Source organism: Pogona vitticeps, chromosome 2 (assembly GCF_051106095.1).
Source record: "Pogona vitticeps strain Pit_001003342236 chromosome 2, PviZW2.1, whole genome shotgun sequence".
Classification (NCBI taxonomy): Eukaryota; Metazoa; Chordata; class Lepidosauria; order Squamata; family Agamidae; genus Pogona; species Pogona vitticeps.
The window spans coordinates 151925186-151938032 of NC_135784.1; positions in this window are offsets into that span (position 1 = coordinate 151925186).

Genomic DNA, 12847 nt, shown 5'->3' on the forward strand with positions numbered 1-12847 from the left:
TCGCGCTGGGTCTCCGCGGAAGGGTGGCCAGAGCTTGGCCTGCCGCCTGCCTTGCCTTCTTCGGCGGCGAGAGCGCTCCTTGGGGGACACCACGGCGACGCTCCTGCTACGAAAGGGGACACTCCGGGAAAGTCTCCCAGGGATCCCCCGCCACCCTCGCGCTCTCTCGCTTTGGACAAGACCCCCCCGGGACAGACCAGGAGAATAAGCTCTCGGAAGGGTCTCCCTTCCCTTTTTCCATGACAACATCCCTCCGCCACCGCCGCTTTTTTTCTGGATACATATACTGTATAATGTCTAGCGAACGGTCTATACTCTATATAACTAAAATAAAGAATAAAATTAAGGACGAGTTTATTTATTGTAAGACATATTTATTGTCTGTACGTAGACAGAATGAGATCACAACGTGAATCGTGACTGCAAGCCAATTAATGTGTGTGTAATACACAGACGTAAGACGCACACATTTGCACGCGCGTATGTATTTTTTAATTTTAATCCAGTATTTCTTTTGCGATTTAAAAAGTAAAGGCAATACGCGGTGGTTTAGCGCCCTCTGCTGACAATCAGACTCAATTTCAGGAGACGAGCGTGGCTGATATCTTGATTGTGTGTTACGTGCTGTCAAGTCTGAACCGGCTTGTAAAGATCCTAACAGGACTTTCAAGTTAAGGAGTGTTTCCAGCCCCCCCTCCCACCAAGTTTCGGGAGTTTCCGTGGCCGACTGCGCATTCAAACGCAGATGTTCTTAGTCCCTCACTGTTTCCACTGCACCACTCTAGATAATTCAATACAGTGTCTTCATTAGACTACTAGCAACATAAACTAGCTTTTGAGTCGACTCTTGTAGGTAGCTGTCTTCACCAGGCTGAGCATTACAGAGCTGGAGCTGGTGCAGAAGAAACATTAAAATTCCAAAATCCATAGCCAGATGTGCAGGTCAAGCTTCCTTGTTTAATTCTACTTCCAAAATGGGGGTCCAGCTTAGGCAGTGCTGGAACCACCAAAGGGAACTCATTCTGCTCTACATCTGAAACCTACCACGTCCAGGTTGATTCTCTGCCTCTGATTTTGGAACTAAATTCAAATGACAAAACCTGGCCTGAACATCTGGCCATGGATTTTGGAACATTATTGTTACTTCCACACCACACCAGGTCTGTAATACCCAGAAGGGGGAAAATCCCTGCAGAGTACAAAACTAGATTCTGTTTGTAGTATTTTAGTAATAAAATTAAAATATCACCCACTACAGTGGACCCTCGACTTACAGACGGCTCGACTTACAGACTTTTTGAGTTACAGACTTCTCTGGCAGCAAAATTTAGATTTGACTTGCAGCCGGAGAATCGACTTACAGAACAGAAAAAACCAAAATGGAACAAAAATAGAATAAAAACTGCCAATTATGGGATTAATCGGTTTTCAATGCATTGTAGGTCAATGGAGATTCGACCTACAGACTTTTCGACTTGCAGCCACCGTTCCAATACAGATTAATTCCGTAAGTAGAGGGTCCACTGTATTGTCTTTGGGTTTTATACAAATGGCATGCAGCCTTATGTTTTCTTGTCAGTTACAAGCGAAACCTTGTTTTACTACAAAAACTAATTGCAGTGCAATCCAGACTCAAAGATATTGTCAATCAGAATTGACAATACAGGACTGAATGGCTCAATGATTTTGCTTTAGGATGAAGTAGCCCTCCGATGTTCCCATGATATCCTATGCTTGGGCAGTACCAGGGATCAAAGCTGAAAGGATGGAAACCTGTTACCCATTCTTGGTCATCAGCTGGGCTGCTGGAGGATGGGAACGGTAGTGTTTCCCCACCCTCACCATTATGTGCTTGTGTACTGTACTGGCTCTAATGTTGGAGCTATATTATAATAAGCCAGTGATAGGGAACATGGGTCTTTAATGTTGCTGGACTGCAATCCACATCATCCATCACCACTGACAATGCTGAGTAGGGCTGGTGGGAGTTGTAATCCACACACCTCTGGATCGGCCACATGTTGTCCCCACCATGTGAAAGATACTCTTCTAGATGTGTGACTGTATGATTTGGGATACCCCAATGCTTATTCTACGGTGCACCATTTCATTTCCTTAGTCCTTTCTAGGTTGTTGGCTACAATTGACCCGAACATGTAAGATAGACAGTAGCTTGCATCCAAATAAAAGTGTTGGAATGACACAGTGGAAATCTTTCTTTCTTTCTCCCCCTTCTATTCCTCCTAACTTGGGGGGGGCACTACTCTGGGTGGTCATTACAATATATTATAACCCCTGACTGCCCATCCACCATTCCCCAGACAATAAAGCCCAAACTCCTAAAACAAAGTAAACATATAGGTCCCAAACTCATAAAACAAATGAAGATATTGGTTGTTGTGGGTTTTTCGGGCTCTTTGGCCTTGTTCTGAAGGTTGTTCTTCCTGACATTTCACCAGTATCTGTGGCCGGCATCTTCAGAGAACAGCACTCTGTGTTGTCAGAGTGCTGTCCTCTGAAGATGCCGGCCACAGAGATTGCCAAAACATTAGGAAGAACAACCTTCAGAACACAGCCAAAGAGCCCGAAAAAACCACAACAACCATTAGATCCCGGCCGTAAAAGCCTTTGCGAATATGAAGATATTATTCTCAACACAGGTTGTGTGATCTGGGAAAGTTGAAAGTTTATTATGCAACCCACATGCAATTTTGTTCTTGTTGAAGAAACAAATTTTGGTTAGCATAGGTATGATGGTGGTGTACTTTACGGTGTCCTGTGTCCAAATTGATCATTACACTGGATATGATTTCAGTGCCACCTAGTAGAGATGTAGAGGGGTAAGTGTATGACATCATAGAACTGTAGCTGAAGGGACTTGCAAGGGCCCAGAAACTCAGGTTTCTCACCCTTGACCATCCAAATTAAAGATTTCAAATGAAAGTCTCCTCTACCTTCCAAGACAGGCCATTTCACAAAGAACAGTTCTTTCCATCAGGAAATTCTAATGATGAGGTGGAATCTCCTCTCTTGTAACTTGAATCCATAGGTCCAGGTCCTACCTTCTAGAGTGAAACAAAACAAGTTTGCCAAGAGGTCTTTAAACAGCTGGCTATTACTATTGTGTCACCTCCCTCTAACCTGTTTTTCAGAGAGGTTGGTTTCCATTACCTTTACCAACTTGATTGTTTTCCTCTGGATTTGTTCCATGTTTTCAATACTGTACCCTGCTTAAAAACTGGACTATTCCAATGTGATTATTTGTTGTTGTTTAGTCGTTGTGTCTGACTCTTCATGACCCCATGGAAGAGAGCACGCCAGGCCCTCCTGTCTTCCACTGCCTTCCGGATTTGGGTCAAATTCATGTTGGTAGCTTCAATAACACTGCCCAACCATCTCATCCTCTGTCGTCCCCTTCTCCTCTTGCCGTCACACTTTCCCAACATCAGGGGCTTTTCCAGGGAGTCTTCTCTTCTCATCAGATGGCACTCAGGATTGATTTCCTTTAGAATTGATAGGTTTGTTCTCTTTGCAGTCCAGGGGGGCTCACAAGAGTGTGATTATACTACCTCTGTATTAGCACTATACTGATTGTAATTAAAGGCTTATTTCCAGGAATTAAAGATATATGAATGGGACTCATCTAATCCCAAAAATATTGTGTGATTAGCATTATGATGGATCTAATGCAACATTATAATTTGTAGCTTTTTATTTTAATGTCATAATCCTACAATCAGTGATGCCCATGTTAAATGCAATTATGTACTGTAAATTCCAGAAGTAAATTGCTGCTACAAGTCACTGCTTGTTTGACTAGCAGCAATTTACTTCTGCAGATGGCCAGAAATACTGTAATTTTAATGACTTATGGCATTTAAAAAAACTTAATTATAAACAGCCTTAGACTGTAATTCTGAAACAAAGGTAAGCATATTAAAAAGTTCAATAACTAGTCCATGAAAACCCATGGGCTGAGGGTGAAGGCCAGGTATGCTTGCATGGATATTTTGCTGAGTTTTTTTCCTGGTATTTCTTTTTGTCTCCCCCACCACATGGCCTGGAGGTGGGGCCTAGGGGGTGGGGATTTCTGCTTTAAATGAGCATGTTCCAGGACGCTGGACCCTTTTCCCTAGGAAGCTGGGCTGAGGGTGAAAGCCAGGTATGCTTGCATGGATATTTTGCTGAGTTTTTTTCCTGGTATTTCATTTTGTCTCCCCCACCACATGGCCTGGAGGTGGGGCCTAGGGGGTGGAGCTTTCTGATTCTGTCTCTGGCCCTAGTATGGTAAATAGGAAAGCCAATTAGATTTGCACACACCTGGGAGACAAGAAAGTTCTAAGGGTTGGATCATACTTCCGCACTATTAAAGAGCAGACCGGGTACGTGGGGCTCGTCAGCCATGGAAGGCAGCCCATCTAGGAGAAGGAAAACTCCAATTTCAAACCTCCACTGCCTTGTGGCTATATCCAATCATGGAAAAGGCTTCAGGAGTTAACCTTGAGGCAAAATCCGGAGCTGGAGTCCCGGAGGCAGTTTGTGTCCTTCTGACAACTCCTGCAACGTTGCTGGAATCAGTTGTGTTGGCTCTTGCCTTTCCATTGGACCATTTCAGCAATGTGGAGAGGGGGGAATTTGCTGCTTGGGTAACAGCCAATCCTCCATATTACTTTACCCAGGCTTCATGCTCTGGAGAGGACACTCTTCGATTCAGAGCATGTTACCATAGTCTCTGGAGACTGAAGGATCCCTATGATGAAAACCCATACCGAGCTAAATCTGCTCGTCTTGAATGGACCATGATATTTTATGTTTCATTTTTGTTTTGTGACATATAGGAGACAGACTGGTATATACCCAGTGTGGTGTAGCAGATTGAGTGACAGACTAGAACTCTGGAGACCAGGGTTCAAATCCCTACTCAGCCATGGAAACTCACTGGGAGAGTGCAACACATAAACCCATGCCTTAAATACTTACCTTGAAAGTGTCATTGGTGTCGCTATAAATCAGGTCAGATTTGCTGGCACATAATAAAACAACACAGAGACTGACAGGGCTACCTTTTTGAAAATGGTTACATCATTAAAAGGCATCGATCATCTGTATTTTGTGAATCTTGTGCACACCAAAGATTTAGCATTTCTAGGTAAATATTCATAAGATTGTGCTGTACCTCTTTGAAAAAGGAGCTGATGCCAGTAGCAATCACTTCATCATAGCACAATCAATTGCATGGGTTATTCTGTATGAAACTGAGAAATCTTTTCTCTTGTCTGCTATGAACCAACCACTGTCAAGTCTGCACTTCTGGTTCTAGTATTCTGGGAGTGAAGATTTTACCTCTGTTGCTTGTTGTATAAACGTTTGCCATACCATCCTTATCCAGGTCTTTGCTGGGAATCTAGTTCCTACTCATGTGATGCTTACTAACAGTTACAAAAAACAAACCACCAAGTTTTTTGTTCTCCCACAGAGAAATTAGAAAGGATGCACAGTCGTTTCCAACATTGAACTCTCAAGTTTGCTTTTAGTGGTCTATTTGCAAATGGAATTGTTCCTAGTTTTAGTGAGTTCAGATGCAAGTCCAAAAATACTAAAAGTGCTCCAGTAAACACTAGAAAGTCCAGCCCTCAGAATGGATTCATATCATTTGATTGCCAAGGAACAGATAAGTGCAGGAACAAGGTGTAGCATGGCCTCCTAGAACAAAAATAACTAAATTCTGGTTGTGAGACAGCTCAGTCCAAGGCAAGAGGAATTGATGGTGATGTTAGTATGTTAAGAGAGAACAGAGACTTGCAAGACCCAGACTCACATCTCCATAGCCATAAAATTCATAGGTGACTTCAGACCAGCCAGTCTCAGTGTGACTTACCCCCCCCCCCAAAAAAAGTTAGGATAAGGAACAGAACCACATCTGGTGCCGTGTGCTTACTGGAGAATATACATGTTACATGTAAATTAGTGATATACTTACAAAGATTCTCAATGGTTATCTTCGTCCAATGCCGTATTCCTAAAGAGGATTTTACTGTAATTATGTGCTGTCAAGACTCCAATCAAGTGCCGAGGCCTACCCATTTCTTTCAGGAAAAAACAGTTTCTTATGGTCCACAGAATCAACGGCTTTGCTGCAGTCTGTAAAGCATCAACTGGTCTTCTTAAATTTTTTTCCCCAAAAAAGAATTTTATTAATTAATAATCTCTAACATACAAGCAGCCATAAAACACTAAAAGAAAAAAAAAGGCAAATAAAAAAAAGACAAAAGCGGAGAGACAAGAAGAAGAAGAAAAAACCATACTACATATATAGGAAAGAAAAACCTAACTAACCCCTCTATTTGAAGTGCCCCCACCCCCCTTTGGAATCAAAGATTCCAGCCTCATTAGCCCCTCTATTCTCCCTATATCCATTTACAGTATATATTAAATTAATTCATACATATATCATAGATTTCACCCTAAACTCCTGTCTTCTTCTGGACCCAAGAATATATTAGCCCCCAGCTTTGTTTAACATAGTCTCTTGGCTGTTCCCGTAGTGCTTCTGATAGAGTGTCCAGCTCTGCCATGTCCCATAGCTTCTTTAGCAGCTCTTCCATCGTCGGAACCTCTTCTGTTTTCCATTTCTGGGCCCAGAGTAATCTAGCTGCTGTGAGTATATACATAAGACAATGCTTCAATTTATTATCATTTACTCCTGAAATGACATTCAATAATGCCATTTCAGGTTTTAGCTCTAACTTCTGCTGTGTAATTTCTTTTGCTAGATCCCATACCTGTGTCCAATAAATTTTGACCTTTTCACATGTCCACCACATATGATAGTAAGTTCCTACATTTTTTCTGCATTTCCAACATATGTTACTGTTACCCTCTGACATTTTTGCTAATCTTAGAGGTGTATAGTGCCATCGGTAAAACATTTTGAGTATGTTTTCTCTTAGATTTGCTGGTTTCAAAATCTTATAGCTTTCTTTCCACATCTTAGTCCAGTTATCAAGGTCTACATTGTACCCGAATTTTTTTGCCCATTTTATCATTGTTTCTTTCACCCTCTCATCCTCTAATTCATATTCTAGTAAATAGGTATACATTTTCTTAATCATTGCTTCATCCGTATACAACTACAATCGGTCTACCTGGACTTTGCCCTTGAAAAAACCCACAGCCCTATCTTTTTTATATCTTGATTCTAATTTTGCCATTGACCACCAGTCCACCGCTATACCCATTTTTTCGAGCTCTTGTTTATCCCTTATCTCCAACTCTTTTGTTAACAGATTTTCATATGTGGTTAACCTTCCTTTCTGGTTCAGGGTTTTTAATGAAAATGCTTCTATTGGTGCTACCCACATTGGAATTTTCTCGTAGGTTTGTGCTTGAAATTTCTGCCATACCATCCCTAAAGCCTTTCTAATAATATGCTCTTCAAACTGAGAGTGTTCTTTGAGTTTTCCATACCATACATATGCATGCCATCCCATCTTTAAGTCGTGTCCTTCTAATTTCAACAGTCTCTGATTTTCTAGAGTTATCCATTCTTTAATCCAAGTCATTGCACAAGCCTTGTAATATAGTAACCAGTTCGGCACGCCCACTCCCCCTCTTTCTTTCAAATCTTGCAACAGTTTAAGCTTTATTCTTGACCTCTTGTGATTCCAAAGGAAGTTTGCTGTTAGTCTGTCCAAGTCCTTGAAATATTTAAAGTTCAGTAATATTGGGAGATTTGAAAATAGAAATAAAAGTTTAGGTAGGATCATCATTTTTATTGTTGATACTCTTCCCATAAATGAGATTTGTAGTTTGCTCCATTCCTCCAGATTTTTCTGAATTTCTTTCTGAATTGCCAAGTAGTTTTCTTTCATTAAATTGCTTGGTTTTCTGGTGATGATCACCCCTAAATATTTGATTTTTTTCACTGCCTCAAAATTGGAGTTCTGTGCTAATTTCTCCACATCTTCTTGCTTTATATTTTTTGTCATAAATTTTGTTTTTTGATAGTTTATTTTAAAGCCTGCCACCTGCCCGAACTCTCCTATAACTTCCATCAATGCTTCAAGATTTTCCATAGGATTCTCTAATATTATCACTAAGTCGTCCGCATATGCTTGTAACTTGAATTCTTCTCCCTCAATTTTAATTCCTTTAATAGTTTCATTATTCCTGATTTGTCTGTTGAGTATTTCCAATATTAAGATGAATAATAGGGGAGATAATGGGCAGCCCTGCCTTGTTTCTTGTTCGATCTGTATATTTCCAGTTAAGTTACCGTTCAATTTTATCTTGGCTGTTTGTTTGGTGTATATTGCCTTGATCATTTTCAGGTATGTTCCTTGTATGCCCATTCTCTCCAGTAATGAAAACATAAAGTCCCAGTTGACATTATCAAAGGCTTTTTCCGCATCCAGGAAGATTAGCATCATCTGTTTTCCTGGGTGCAATTCATAATATTCCAATGTGTCTATTATTGTCCTTATATTTGAGGATAGTTTCCTTTTAGATAGGAAGCCTGTTTGGTCTTTATGTATTATTGTTTGAAGTACAGTGGACCCTTGACTTACAGACGGCTTGACTTACAGACTTTTTGAGTTACAGACTTCTCTGGCCGCAAAATTTAGGTTTGACTTGCAGACTGAGATTTGACTTACAGACCAGAAAAAAACCAAAATGGAACAAAAACGGCCTGTTACGGGATTAATCGGTTTTCAATGCACTGTAGGTCAATGGAGACTTGACTTACAGACTTTTTGACTTGAGAACTGCCTTCCAATACGGATTAAGTTCTCAAGTCAAGACTCCACTGTATCTCCTTTAGTCTTATGGCTAGGATAGTTGTGAAGATCTTATAATCAACATTTAATAGAGAAATTGGCCTATAATTCTTGACTGATCTTTTATCCGTGCCCTCTTTATGTATTAGGGAGATATGTGCTTCTTTCCATGAGTCTGGAATTTTTCCTTTAGTCTGTATATCTTCAATTAATTTCTTGAAGTGTGGGCTTAAGATTTCTTCAAATGTCTTATAATATTCTGCTGGAAGTCCATCCGGGCCAGGCGATTTACCGTTTTTTTGCTTCTTCCATGCTTCACTAATCTCTTCTTTTGTAATTGATTTATTCATTTTTTCCAATTGTTGGGGATTCAGTTTCCATTCTGGAATATTATTCCAATAATTTCCAATCCTCTGTTCTTCTCCTTCTCTTTTCTTATATAGTTCATTGAAGAATCCACAGATCTCCTCCTCAATTTCCTTTGCTTTGTATATTTCTTTCCTTTGCTTGTTAAGCAATGTTGTTATCATCGTTTTCTCTTCTTAAATTTTTTTGAGAGCTCCAGTAGTGATGGAATACTTACAATATGATCTTGAAAGCCGCTTCCTTTGCAGAATCCAACTTGAATATCAGGCATTTCTCACTCCGTATAAAGTAAAAAGCCTCTGTTGCAACAACTTGAGAATCATTTTGCTTGCATGGGAAATTAGAGCAATGGTCCGATATTTACTGTACTCCTTGACATCTCCTTTTTGAGGTTTGGAATGTATATCAAACATGTCCAGTCTGTTGGCCATTGTTTTCCATATTCATTAGGACTTTTGTTAGAATTTTGAAATTCAGTCCCTGTGGCTTGAAATAGTTCTATTGGCATTCCATCCATCCCTGATGATTTATTTCTTCTTTGTTCTTTCAGAGTAGCTTTCATTTCACTTTCTAGAACTGCAGATTCACCATTATAGGGTTCCTCTTCAAAAGAATCTGATGTGCTCTGGTCCATGGGGTCACGAAGAGTCGGACACGACTAAACGATGAGAGAAAAGCAGAACCAAATCCATTCACTTCTAGTAGAACAAGGCACCCAGATGCAAACCTAGAAGTAGTGTGCTTAAAACATAATGGCCAAAAGCCTATTGTGAAATACCATGCATGTAACAGCATGGTTTTCGCAATTGCCCACTGCAGTCATATACCCAAAGCACAAATGGTCATATACTTCATTGTATAACCAAAGAATTATAAGGCATGTGACAGACAGACAGTGAATTGTCTCCTACTGCTTGCACAATTGTTATTTTGTGATTGCATAATTCAATATGATTACGGACAATATGTCAATAACACTGGTGTACATAGCGCTGGCTAAGGTACTTTTGACACAAGCTAATCTTGATTTTTCCCTAGCTCTCTGAATCACTGTGGAGCTATTGTCATAAAACTGGGATGATCAACAGATCTTCAAGAATGACCTGGCTCAGCACTATAAGAGATACATGTACAGTAGGTGCCAAATATACCAGGCCAGGGGCAGCTTCAGGGAAGGGGATTTCTCATTCCAGAGACTGTGGCTCTTTTCCTTCTCCACTCTGTTGCAACAGGCTCACCTACCCTTTTCAAGTGTGTGAGCAGTAGGTCAGAGCAGCAGCAGTGCCCCTTTATGATAACTTTTTCTCTTAGGCAGTAAAGCAGATTGGGTCTAGTGGGGAAACACGAGGACATAGCCAATTATTACAGCAGACAGAGATGGATCAGTCTGGAAGGCACACCCATTTACCCAAGACAATTCTAAAATCCAGAGGCAAAACTGCCACTAACCATTGTTTGCCAATTGAATACTTACAGAGACATCTTTTGTGTCTGTAGCTGCTGAGATAAAGCTACATTTTGAAGAATTCAGTTAAGGATTTATTTTTATACAAAACCATGGCTGAAAATGTTTCTTGGATTACTACAATATCATAACATATACGCTTTCAATTCCTGCAGGATTCTTCATCAGGCTGGTTATATATTTTAAAGATCTCCTCAAAAAGAATTCTGATGTCTGGATTCTATTTTTAGCTCTTGACATTAATGTACAGTATATATAACTTTGCAAAATATCTATTGACAGGAGCAGCAATTTTACCAGTTTGTAAAATCTCACCGGAACTCTTTTAAGTTCTATTTTAATTACTTCAAACTCTTTTGCTAGAGTGCATGTTTAAGTTGTTTAACTGCAAACTGTCTCAGCCTGTTGGAGAGGCAGAGTACAAATATTCTGAAGAAATAAATAACTATAAACAAAATCAAGAGCTCTTCCACGTCTATATTTTTGTTTATAGTTATTTATTTCTTCAGAATACTTGTACTCTGCCTTTCCAACAGGTTGAGACAGTTTGCAATTAAACTTAAAACATGCACGCTGGCAAAAGTTTGTTGGAAGTGTAAAAAAAAAATCCAGGGACTTACTATCATATGTGGTGGTCATGTGAAAAAGAAAAAAAATGGATACAGGTTTGGGAAATGGCAAAAGACATTGTTCAACAAAATTTAGATTTTAAACCTGAAATGTTATTATTGAATATAATGCCAGAAATGATTGAAAAGAAAATTAAATATAGTCTACTGTATATATTCAGAGCAGCTAAGTTTCTGGGCCCAAAAATGGAAGAATGTAGAGACACCAATGATGAATGAGCTATTAACTAGACATGCTGTAAGAGGCACTACGGCAGATCTGGGCAAAGTGCAGCCCGAGGGCCACATACGGCCCGCGAGCAGTTCCTATCTGGCTCGCGGACAGTTCTGAACATCAAAACCATTTATAGCTTTTTGTCTAAAGTTGATCAGTTGCTTATCTTTAAGATACCACAAAAAATCTCTTTAGTATTTGTGAAGATTAACAAGTTTAAAATAAAAACAACCATAACTTCAGTGTTTCATTTTATTTTTAAGTAAAGTTGGTTCAGCCCCCGAACACAGTTCAGATTTTTCATGTGGCCCTCTTATAGAAATTAATTGCCCACCCCTGCACTACGGGATCAACCAAGAGACTTTATAAGGCAAAGCTGGAGGCTGATACATAATTGGGCCCAGAAAAAGAAAGGAGCTTGGGGAAAACTTAAGCTTATAGCGAACTCAGTGCTCACTGAAATCCTCTTGAAGACATCTGAGGTCCAGACAACGCTGAATTCTCCGATCCATAGGGGAGGAAGGATGGTTAGTTGGTAGTTTTCTTTTTTGTCTGTTTCGTTAATTATGTTAGATTGTTAATGTTTTTAAGTTTGTAAATAATAATAATAATAATAATAATAATAATAATAATCATAATCATAATCATAATCATAATAATCATAATAATAATCATAAATAAATAAATAAATAAATAAATAAATAAATAAATAAAGAGCTCTTCCACTTCTACATGAGTTCCGAGTATCTGCTTTTGACTACATGCACATTGAAGTACTTTTATTTTTGTGACATATTGACCTCCCAGAAGGTTCAAGTTGGCTAAGAAATAAATAATTATATATATCTGCTGAACTTAATGATTCTTGGGATCCCTTCCGGCTCTACAATTCCATGATTCTGCAAACAAATGCAATCAAAGAGCTGAATTTCAAAGGTACAGATAAAGTCTTCTTCCACCCAGTGTTGCTGAATTTTCCACCTATGTAAACTGGGCATTTGACAGTTTCACAAAACACATTCTCCTTTTGGGTGGCTTGGGCTCTCAGCAGCTGGTCTTAATTTTTAGCTACAAATGGACTCAGCACTGGCTGCCAAATATTTCAGTTAGGAATCAACAAAAGAACTGGGTGTCTGGGGACAGCTGGCTAGCAGCTGTAGGAAGATTGCACAAAGATTTATTTATTTCATTTTGGAAGCAGCCCCTGGAATGACGTGAGTTATGCACGGTTGCGTCTTCTGCGTTTGTTCTTTGGAACATCCATCCTTTGGAAGATATTCCGAGGAATCCCCTTCTCATCCTACGCAGTATTAAAAAGGAAATAACTAGGATTCCTTATGCCTAGTTATAGTGGTGCCTCCATTTATGACCATAATCCATTCCAGAAGATGGATGT